We start from the raw sequence: 12,295 nt of genomic DNA on the forward strand, positions 1-12,295 counted from the left end.
GTAAATGCTCAGTAATATTTGTTGAACTAATGAATAAATAAATGTAAAGAATTAGGCAGCTGCTTGTCTATGTTGAGAATAACAATTAATAAAATAGCAGAGAGTCATTCAACTTAAAATTCCAGGAATTGAAGCCAAAACCAAAATAGCAAAATAAATTGCAAAGAACATATGCAGGAGGGTGCTTTTAGCTTAAAGAGGTAGATGAATTGCTGTCAGAGCTGTCTCTTGATTGTATGAATTCATTTACGTGCTCCACAATGTTGCCATCATCGTTGTCCAAACATGGGAAGATTCATTAATGCTTCATGTAAAAAAAAAAAAAAAAAAAAAAAAGTGGGTCTAATAAATAAAAAACAGAAAGTAGATAGTTTTATAGGAAAACCTAGAAAGTAAAGGGGATAAAGCAGCACAGGCAAAGAAAACTAGGAGAAATTAGTTTCCTTTATGTATAAAAGTCTATTGTTTTCTAAAAAGTAAAATTAACTTCAAATTGGACTTATCCATTATATTTTCCTTTTTAAATAAATCAGTTCCTTTAACATATTTAGATGGGTAATAGCTAATTACCTGTCCTTTTACATATTTAGATGGGTAATAGCTAATTACCCATCTAATTTAATCATAAAGCAGAGGATTTCACTAAAGGTCTTCATTCTATATATGTCATAGGCCTGGTCTTGGAAGTAATGACATTCCTGTCTTTCAGAGTGTTTTGTGCCCCCATTGAGTTGAGACCATTTTGAAAACAGAAAATGAGGTCAGGGGAATGAGTGCATTTTCATTCTGTCTCAGACAGGGTCTGTATCATTTAAAAAAATTATTTGTCCCTTAACCTATATATTTGTCAAATTAAATTAATTTCTTGTCACATCAGCACACTTGGTTACAAGAAAAGTAAAACTATAGTTTTTGTTGGCATATATATATTTTTTTCTGAGATGGAGTTTGGCTCTTATTTCTCAGGCTGGAGTGCAGTGGCGCAATCTTCACTCACCGCAACCTCCGCCTCCCAGGTTCAAGTGATTCTCCTGCCTCAGCCTTCCAAGTAGCTGGGATTACAGGCATGTGCCACCATGCCCAGCTAATTTTGTATTTTTAGTAGAGATGAGGTTTCACTATGTTGGTCAGGCTGGTCTTGAACTGCTGACCTCAGGTGATCTACCCACCTCAGCCTCCCAAAGTGCTGGGATTACAGGTGTGAGCCACCACGCCCCGACTTGTGTATGTTTTAATTAAAAACAAATGTAATCCAGAAGTTTAAAAAGATCAGCTTCAAAACTTATCAAATCGAATTAATTCCTAAATTAACTATAATTTCCCTTGTGGCTCTCCAAAACTGTCAATAAATGAAGAACAATGAAGAAAAAACAGATATTATACAAATAAAAGAGAAATATTATATAAATTTTGCACTCCCCATCCTTACCTCTCTTTTCTGCTTTATTTTTTCCCTTGGAACTTACTAGCTTATCATATCCTATATAATTTTTAACTTGATTTGTTTTCCTGTGCCCCTGCTGGAAAACCAGCCATGAAGGTCTGGATGATTGTTTTATTTTCCAATATCTCCCCAGTGCTTAAATAGTGCCTGGCACACAATAGGCACTTTATGTATTTGTTGAATTGATTAAGCATAATGAAGAGATACCAATATAATGTAAACAAATAATCATTCAGGGTCCCGATTTTCTATCAGCATTTATATAGAACAGAATATGGTGCAGTGTTTTTTTCAAGGACTGCCAAGTCATGTTTTACAGAAACAATAAATTTAATAACATTTCTGTGGCACTTCAGCAATTTACAAAGTGCTTTCTCATGCCTTGTCTCATCTGATCTCTCAGAAGCCTCCTGGGGACCTTTTTCTATTCTCACCATGTCACAGAGGAGGTATCTGAAATTCAGACAGGTTAAAGAAGGTGTTCCAAATCACCAAAGACAGAAAGTGCTGGAGCCTAGGCCTGCAGCTGTGTCCTTTGAGGGCAAAGGTCGTCTACTCTCCCCTTTGTTGCATGGCTTCTCCATTTCTGGATTTGTTTCAGAAATATACAGAGTGTGTCCAGAGATGCCCTCTACACAGCCTCCCTGTCAACAGCCATCTTAGGGATGGCTTCTTCTTATTGTTGTATCCAAGTCAGATTGCTGAATACTCCATAATCTGGGGTAACTCTTACTCGATTACTCTGTTCTTGTAGTTCTTACTGGACATTACTTTGTCAAATGAAATGAAGGGGCTAATTAACTCAGGTGGTTTCATTTTCTTATATTCAGATCCCCCAAGCGTGGACTGGAAACCAAATAATGCAATAGTGATTCAGACACTCTGCTGGACACAAGACATACAGTGGTGAACAAGAAGGGCTTGGAAAATGGATGGTTTCATTTCTTCCTATCGATGTTCGAATACTTCCTCCAAATGTCCTCAACCAGAGGCAAATTAGGTTGGAAATTTCACAAAAGCAAGATTTCTCTGATCTCATAGTTTTCTGAGAAAACTCAAGCTGGCTGAAGCCAAATGTTTTACTGTATTTTGAAAGCGTTTTGTGTTTCTAAATGGCATCATGAATTCAGAAATGATCATGTAATTATCTTTCATGTTTGAAGATCTTCCTCCTTCCCAGGGCTTATTGTTGTGTGGGTGAGAAGGTCAAGTTGAAAAGTATACACTACTCTTGCAGCCTATCTTTCCATTTATGACTGCACCAATCTTTCCAAATCTTGTCTAACATGTATGCTCAAAAGGAGCTCCTCTATTTTATGTAACTGATGATGAGGTGATTTTCTGGGAGGTTATTTCCCTGCAATTTGCCACATTGCTTGATGTGGCCCTTCAGCATGGAACTCACAATGGTGCATTTGATTTCTTGACTTTAATCCAAATGTGATGGCTTCAATTTAGTGCGTTTTAGGGAAAATATCCAGTTGCTAGTAAAAAAGGATCTCGTCATCCTTTACTTACATTGTGACTTCATCCAAACAACCATCACCTTACCGCATGACTGAAATTATTATCATCTTAACAGTAGTCATTCTGGTCATTCTGACACTGCACTTCATAGAGTTACACTGACCCCTTTCATGTAGGACAGTTTTTTTGTGACTAGAATGTCAATTTCCTTACTTGCCTGAGTTCATCTTAAATTCTGCATGCTGAAAGACAAGAATTGTATGTAAGCTTGTGATTATATGTAAAGCATGGGTATATGTGTGAATGATACTAATAATTATCACTCCCATTTATTATCAACTGCGAACCAGTCATTTTGCTAAGTGCTTCACATGTGCTATCTCATTTAAAACTCCTAGTAATAATTATGGAACATAATTATCCCATACTTGTAACTGCCCAATGAGTTCTCCTGCCAGTTGCACAAACAAAGATGACAGCATTGCTGTAGAGAGAGTTTAATTGATGTGAGTCCTGCCACACCATGTGGGAGATAGACTTATTTCTCAAATCAATTTCACAGAAATCTCATAGGTTATGGATTTTACAAAGGAAGTTTGGGGGTGCCTAGGCAGTGGTGCTTGCTGCTGATTGGTTGGGCTGGAGGTGAAATCATAGGGAGCTGAAGCTGTTCTCTTGCACTCAGTTGCTTCTGGGTGGGGGCACAGAAGCCATTGGTTGGTGGGTCCAGGTGGAGCCATGGGTATCAGACATGCAAAAAATCTGAAAAGAAATCTCAAAAGGCCAATCTCAGATTCTACAATAGTGATGTTATCTGCAGGACCTCTAGAATAATGGCTGGCATTATGGTTCATGTCTACAGTTTAGCAGAATTCAGGTTTCTCTCCTCTCCCTAGCCTGGTGGTCTCATTAGCTTTACACAGGTGGTTAAGTTTTTGAGAAGGCTTATTATTTAAACTATAAACATGTCTCCCAAAGCTATCTTGGCAGATTGAAGGCTAAAGGCAAGAGGGGGATGAGCTGGATTAAATCTCCTCCATTGCCATAATTTTCTCACTGACACAATTTTTGCAAAGGCAGTTTTATACTGAGTAAGTAACTCACCCAGAGTTGCACAGTGGAAGTACTGGAATTCAAATGTAGGTTTGTCTGATCTCACGCTTTGCACAGGACTGTCTCCCCACTTCAACCCTAGCTCTTTCTCCAGAGTTCAACTATGCCCACTTAAGTGTAATAATAGTTAATATATAACACTTCCTATAAACCAGAATTATTAGAGCTTATATATTATCTCATGTAATTCTCATACATAAGGCAAGTGCCATTATTATTGTTAAGGAAACATAACTATAGAGGCAAGTTAGGGATCTTGCCAAAAGTCAAACCATTTATAAGTTATAGAACTGGAATTTGAAAGCTCACAGTGCCAGAATCGTTGCTGACAACTACTATATTATATTGGCTTCTCAGCTTATTAAATTCCTTTGAAGACAGTTTTGCAAAATCATTAGAGCTGTAAAAAAATTTTTGAAGCTACCTAAATATATTCATGTGTACATACAATATACCACACACACATTGGCATACTTCATACACTTTTCTTCATATCCTCATTATATAAATCATTTAGAGTTGAAACTTACCAAGCCAAATATATGCCATCTGCCTACAGAGAATACATTTAGAATTATGCCCCTTTTCCCACCCAACAAGTCTACCTAGATTCCTGTGGTCACCAAATCAAACAGGATAGAAAGGAGGATGGACCTATGTAAAATTCATTTTGGGTCGTGATATGGTTTGGCTGTGTCCCCACCCAAATCTCAACTTGAATTGTAGCTCCCATAATTCCCATGTGTTGTGGGAGGGACCTGGTGGGAGATAACTGAATTATGAGGACAGTTTGCTCCAATCTTTTCTCATGGTAGTGAATAAGTCACACGAGATCTGATGGTTTCATAAAGGGAAACTCTTTTTGCTCGGCTCATTCTTTCTTTGCCTGCTGCTATGTAAGATGTACCTTTTGCCTTCCATCATGACTGTGATGCCTTCCCAGCAATGTGGAACTGTGAGTCTATTAAACCTCGTTTTCCTTATAAATTATCCAGTCCTGGGTATGTCTTTATCAGCAGAGTGAAAACGGACTAATACAGGTCTGCCACTTTATTTTCATTAGTCCATTTCAAGATGAGAGTGAAGAACTTGTTTTTGTGGTATCCACCAGGATCATGGGCAGTGGAGCAGAGGTAACCAGGGTGACTCCAGCCACAGAGTGTTCAAGGAGCTCTGTTCACTGAGTCCTGTGTGTAGACTCTAAATAGTAGCACTCTTATTCCTGGGCTGTCTTCCACCTAGCCCTGGGCACATTCCTATTTCCTCTATTTTGTTCTCCAGGTAAAGTGCTAGCAATCTATTTAGGGCAGCATTCTGATTTGGATGTCAAATAAAACTGATTGATTTTATGATTCTGTAAAGGTCACCTGAAAAGGTGAAACGATTTCTGCTGTGGAAGAGCACCCATAAATCCAAGCTATTTGTGACAAGTCTTGTCCCACTGTAGCAAGATGAATTCTTGGGTCTTCATCTAATCCTAGAAAAGAGTGCACATTTTCCACTGGACTTAGCTCAGGAGCTCACATTCTTTAGATATCAAGGAAGCTTACGTATATGAAGACAGTATGGTTAAATGAGAATCTGTTGTCAAATTGGTCGTAGCATAGAACTGTAAGAATGAAAACGTAATCACACTATTCAAAGGAATAGGGCAGAAATAAGAGGACACATTTCACACCTGTTGGTGGCCTCATCACTATCAGTTAAGAGCCTAGAACATGAGGCATCCAAATGACTCAAAAGGTCAGCATGTAACTGTAAGTCTCCCATCTCTTTCACCTCTTCCAGAGCTCAATGAAGGCAGAGTTTTTTTCTTTGATGCTTCCTATTTTGCACAGAAGAGTGTTTAGCACAGAGTGGAGGCTCAATATACATATATTGGGGTTCTTGGTCCATCAAATGCAGGAAGGGAGCAGTGGGAAATGAGTATGGAAGAAAAGTGAGGAAGAAAAGGGATGTGTTGTGTGTGTATGTGTGTGTATGTATACGAGCATCTATAAAAATAATATAACAATGAATGGATAGGCTTTGGTTCAGGCTAGTCTAAAGCAAAAGGATCCACTGAGACTGTTTCCTTACTCCAATTTTCTTAAAACAACTATGAATCAAAGGTAAGACACTGAGGGGAACTGGAAGTTACTTAGAAATGTGGAATGAGGAAAGGGATTAAAACAACTGCTTATGTGCCAAGTGTTATGTCAGACAAATATGGACTAGGTCACCATCTTCTCTAATATAAAGAACTAACCAAAAAGCAGAGATTGTGGTTCCCACTATGCAGGAAGGAGGCTGAAGGACATAGTGCACAAATGATTGGCAGGGGAGTGAGGTCCAGCCTAGTCTCTTGGCTCCAGTGACTGCCCTTCATTTGTCCCAGTTTTTGGCATCACCAACATGGTTCAGGCCATCATTGCCACTGCCCTGGCGTCTCCTTAGTCTTTATAGCCTGCGTGATGTTTCTAAGACCCAAATCAGACATGTCACTCCTCCTCTTTAAGTGGAACCAAAGAAGCCCATGATCCAGCCATTTCCCTTTCCCAGCCTCCTTTAAGTCCACTCTAAGACCTCCCACGTCCTCCTCTTGCCTCTTTGTTCCCAACAAACAGCAGGATATGTCTCACCTCCACATGCTAGCTAACCCATCACCTGTTTCTAGAATATCTGCCCCTTCTATCTTTGCCTGGCTAATGTGGAATCATCTTTCAATATTTATCGGATACCTCAATTCCTTTAGGAATCTTGCTTGAGTTCCAGGTTGATGTTGGGACCCTCTTCTCCATTTCTATGGAACTCCCTAAATTCATGTGCCATAAAAATTTATCACATTCTGCTAAAATTGTCATTTTACATCATCTATCTCACTAGTTTATAAGTTTTTTAAAGGCAAGAACCAGATACTGCCCATTTTTGTACCTGTAGAGCTTTGTACAAAGTATCTGCAGTAAAGTAAACTTTTAGAAGTTGCTTTTCTCTATTCTAAAGTAAACACAAAGAAAAATGAGATTTCTCTTAGGCAGAATGAAAAATGCCATCATTAATATAAACTGTTTCTGGAATGAAGCTGGTGGGTGGGCAGTTGGGTGTGAGAGAAGACAGGGCATTCAGGAGGCAATGGCTTTAACTTCCTAACTCTACAGCTGTACTTTTCAGTACCTGATTCCTTCTGTCTGTCTTCTGGTTACACAGAAAAGTTGACCCTTCTCTTGACTAGAGTCGCATCTATTCCTTACCTCTACTCCCTCCTCCAAACCCATAAGAACAAAGGAATAAAAATTACACAGGCTCATTAGGACAAAGAAAACCAGAAACAAAGTCTACAATGAATGAACAACATCAACCAAGTTTGGAAGATAAAAAGAGGATGGATAAGTGATGATTGACTTAGCAGAGGGAAAAGAGCTGAAAGCTAAATGTGTTCATAGGGAAATGCTAACAAAAAGCAAATCAATATGTGCTGCAAACCCTAAGACAAATTGAGGGATCAAAGGCATTGAGGTACTTTGGAAGGCAGGCTCACAGAGTATGGCTGAAAACAGGATTGGCTACAGAAGAAGCAGTCTCCTAGATCCCATCTGCACACTTCAATGTCAGTTAATGATCTCCCTTATCTCAGCATCAGAAGGTTTCCTTTCTGGAAAAATGAAAGCAGAGACTCTCTAGACTCAGGAATACTAAAGCCCGTGGAGACAGGTGGTGAGTCACTTCCCTGGAAAGAAAAAGACTCAATGACAGTCCACAAACTGATGATGGCATCTTCTGTCCTTTCTCCCACTTCAGCTCACAAATTACTGGAAACTAGACTTGGATCCCTGAAAAGGAAACTATAGAATTCTTATGTTGAGAAAATAATTACCTGTGGCAGCCGTGGAGGTGTGCCTCAGGTTTCCTTTAAGAAAATACCCTGCAGAGAGCATAGGAGCATTAAGGCCATGTGTCCCTGGGCTACATTCAGTCAGTGACTGAACATTACAGTTATGGAAGACTCTTCCAACAGGCAACCTTTGGGAAGTCTCAGGGACTTCCCAACAGCCTGGCCAAGCCACTCTCAAAACTACACTGCAATCGTGGGCTCTTCCTACCCAATCCTTCCTTTTCTCCTCTCACAGGTGCCAGACCTGCACTGCTGCCTGAAGGCTCTTCCTACCCACTCCTACTTCTTCCCTCTTTATCCTTCATAGATGTCTCCCCCAGTAAATCTCTTATACAACAAATCCTGACTTGAGGTCTTCTTCTCAGAGGATTTGAACTGACCAAGTGATCTTAAGAGTGATCCAGGAAAACAGGTACAAAGATGGGCCTGGAGACTGACCCACACCCTACCTAGATTGCAAAGAGGACCCTATCCTGAGTAAACATGGAACACAGATTGTCCCTGGAATGAGATGGTGGCCAAATTGCTGAAGATGTCACTGGTGTTGACCTGGAAAAATGTCCCAGTAGAAGTTAATATCTTTTGCTAGTGTGATGATTCCAGATAATCAGGTATTTAAAAATTAAGTGGAGAACAATGCCCACAACACGATCAGAGTTGGCTGGTAATTACAAACTTGTATTGCCACCCTGCAAAGGGGTGATGAGAAGCTGAGGGCAATAAGTGTGAGAGCCAGAGGGACTCTGGTAGCTTAAAAAAGAGTTACTTATTTTGTTGCAGTTGAAGAGTGGACACAGCTAAGGGGCAGATTCAGGATCTGATAGAGTTGCAGACCTCCAGGGATGTTTTAATGCATAGCCAAAGCAGGCTTGTTGTGCTAAGATCAGGGTCCCGGTTAGGAAAATCTGAAACCCATGAGATGTGTACATCTGAATGGATGCCCCCAAGGATTTTGGCTCTGCACACACTGAACACTCAGAAACCCCTGAGGTGGCCAGCCCTCCCATCCCTAGCAAAAGCCATTACTCTGCCATACTGGAAGAGTCTGTAGAAGCTTTTCCTCTAAAAGTAAACACACGCTTCCCTCCTGTCTTTTCTGCTAGGCAGATAGCTCAAGTTAAATCCCAGCATATCCTGGCCAGAGACATGCTGGGTCTGATAAGAGAAGAAAGAAGTAGCAGGCATATATTGAGTCTGTATAGTACCCATGGCATTATATTTTGAGGGCGATTGATCAAGGAGGTCAGAATATGAAACTGCAGAATACAAAGCAAAAATACATTAACTTGGGGCCACATTTTTGGAACACAGAATTAAATACCTTGGCCAAGGTCCCAGGTGTTGGGGCAAACTCACTATTAATAGAAGCCTGAACATGCTTGGTCCACAGTAAAGTGGAAAGGCCTTACTTTCCACAGTAGATGGTAGAGGAAGACATAAAAGATGGAGCAGTGCAGGCCTGCCCATGTGAATCCCAAAGCCTCTCCAGAGCGTTGTACCCCTCTAGAGGGTTCAGAGGATGCAATACTCACCTGGACTGTCAGCAATGTACTGCAAGAGGGTAAACAGCATCATTAATGAGTAACGTTTAGCCTGCATAAGAATTTGTAGATACTTTGAGCGGAAAAGTTCTAAAGAATGCAAGGCTCACTTCAAAATGTTTCTCTTCAGTTAAAAATTTCAGTCCTTCAAGTCCTGAATACCTTAATAGCCTTGTCCTACCTCCCAGCAGATTTTCAAGGCATATTATATTTTTTCAATTATATTTTGTAGGAGAATTCCCCCGCATTGATCTACTTTGCCACTACTGCAATTGGACATCTCACCAAACAACGTTTTTAGTCTCTCACTGTTAAATATAAACCAATAGTCAAGGGTTCACAGACAACAGAAAAAATTCCCTATCTTGAAGGGCAGAAAAAAAATATAAAGAACAAACAAATAGTGAGAAATGGATATGAAGCAAGGTACAAAAAATGTCTAGTTATCTTTGTCAGAGAAGTAAGAGACGCTGGCCAGGTGTGATGGCTCACACCTGTAATCCTAGCACTTTGGGAGGCTGAGTCAGGTGGATTGCCTGAGCTCAGGAGTTTGAGACCAGCCTGGGAAACATGGAGAAACTCCATCTCTACTAAAAATCCAAAAAGTTAGCCAGGCATGGTGGCATGCACCTGTAGTCCCAGCTACTCAGGAGGCTGAGGCAGGAGAATCACTTGAACCTGGGAGGCAGAGGTTGCAATGAGCTGAGATCATGCCACTGCACTCCAGCCTGGCTGACAGAGTGAAAGACTCTGTCTCCAAAGAAAAAAGAGAAATAAGAGAAGCTTTTGCAGCCGTGAAAGAACAATATGATGCCATAAAAATAGAACTCTTGATGAGGAATTAGAAGCTTTTGAAACTTAAAAATTATGGTAGGACAAATCAATAACTCTATAGAAGTTTCAGAAGATAAAGACCAGAGTAAAGTAGAACAAAAAGACAAAAAAGAAGAGGCGGTTACAGTCTGAGACATAACTGCCAAGCTGGGCGTCGGGGAGATGGCCAAGACTGACCCCAAGACCGTGCAGGACCTCACCTCGGTGGTGCAGACACTCCTGCAGCAGATGCAAGATAAATTTCAGACCACGTCTGACCATATCATTGGGAGAATTGATGATATGAGTGGTCGCATTGATGATCTGGAGAAGAACATCGCAGACCTCATGACACAGGCTGGGGTGGAAGAACTGGAAGGTGAAAACAAGATACCCGCCACACAAAAGAGTTGAAGGTTGCTAATAATTTATGCTGGAATCTGGAACACCATGTTTCCAAACCAAGAGAAGATCGAATGGCTTTTTACAGCTAACTACTATGTGTAGACAGGTTTTATATTATAAAGTACGCATTCTTATCACATACTATATAGTTAGTTTGTAGAGTGATTTACCCCCCAGTTTCTTGAACATAGTATCTTCACATCTTGGGCCTTGGTCAGTTGTGCTATTCATTATTAAACACTAAAACTTTGGCGGTTCCTGCAAAAAAAAAAAAAAAAAAAAAAAAAAAAAAAAAAAAAAGAAAAGGCAAATGGAAGAGAATAATATAAAATCAGGAGACCAATGCATTAGGTCCAATGGTTCAGAATGAAGAAATAGAGAAAAGTTGGAGAAGAAAATAATCAAACAAATAATAACATTTTTCCAAAATGAGAAGATATGTGTTTTTAGAAAATGCCTATTAGACACGAAGACTGAAAATATAGACAAGACACATCATAATTAAACTTCAGAATGCTAAGTACAAATACAATCTCAAAAATTTCCAGAAAGATAAAATGTGTCACATATAAAGAGTCAAGAATTAGAATAACACCAGAATTGTCAATTACAGTATTGAGGGCTAGAAGAAAATGAAACAGTATCTTCAAATTCTGGTAGAAAATGATTTCCCACCAAGAATTCTCCCAAACAATCAATTAAGTATAAGCATAAGTTGCATCCATTGCCAGACATTTGAGATTTCAAAAATTTACCTCCTATGTATGTGTTCTTGGAAAAGCTCCTGGAGATGTTGCACTATCAAAATGTCAGAGTACATCAACAAATAAAAAGACATTGAGTCTTGGAAACAGGGGATACTACACAGAAAAAGTCAATGGAAGTAAATCCACAGGATTCTGGCAAAGAAAATGCCAGGAACATAGCACTTTGGCATGAGGAAGGACCAACTAGGGTAGATTTGAACAAGAGGCTAGATGGAGGATGACACTGAGAATGGTTTAAATGGTAGTCATGACTATGAAAATGGAATTGATTTATTTATGTGTTTGACTATACTGAGACGAACATACCGTTCTATGGGACAGTATGTGGAATAATTAATGATCAGCACAGGGAAATTTAATGAAAAAACAAATAAGCTGTACAAGATGGAAAAAGCAATAATAGTGTACTTTGTGGCTCAACATGAATAATAATTACATAGTAAAGATTGAATATTTATTTAAGTAAAAAATTGTTATACAACCATTTTGGGAAAATAGAGGAGAAACATGTGTGTGGGCCCATAGGATTTCTCCAAGGGTGCTTCAACTTCATCTTTCATAGCAGAGACAATCAATAGAAATGTCTAAAATAAACACTACTTAGAAATACAATAGTAGGCCGGGCACAATAGCTCACACCTATAATCTCAGCACTTTGGGAGGCCACGGCAGGCAGATCACTCAAGCCCAGGAGTTCAAGACCAGTCTGGGAATCATGGTGAGACCCTGTCTCTACATAAAAATACAAAAATTAGCCAGGTATGATGGTGCATGCCAATAGTCCCAGCGACTGGGGAGGCTGAAGTGGAAGGATTGCTTGAGCCCAGGAGGTCAAGGCTGCAGTGAGCCGTGATTACACCACTGCACTCCAGCC

At 39.8% G+C, this 12,295-nt stretch overlaps 1 protein-coding gene and 1 non-coding gene across 10 annotated transcripts in view; both read left to right on the forward strand.

The window, feature by feature from the left end:
• MBNL2 (muscleblind like splicing regulator 2) overlaps positions 1-12,295 on the forward strand; it is a 397,414-nt gene that overhangs the window by 168,127 nt on the left and 216,992 nt on the right. The window lies entirely within an intron of this gene.
• LOC102141256 (heat shock factor-binding protein 1) lies at positions 10,431-10,959 on the forward strand. Its single transcript, XR_006693505.3, has one exon. It is a non-coding gene; the product is annotated as a heat shock factor-binding protein 1 (transcript).

This window comes from Macaca fascicularis, chromosome 17 (assembly GCF_037993035.2).
Source record: "Macaca fascicularis isolate 582-1 chromosome 17, T2T-MFA8v1.1".
In the NCBI taxonomy this organism is placed as follows: Eukaryota; Metazoa; Chordata; class Mammalia; order Primates; family Cercopithecidae; genus Macaca; species Macaca fascicularis.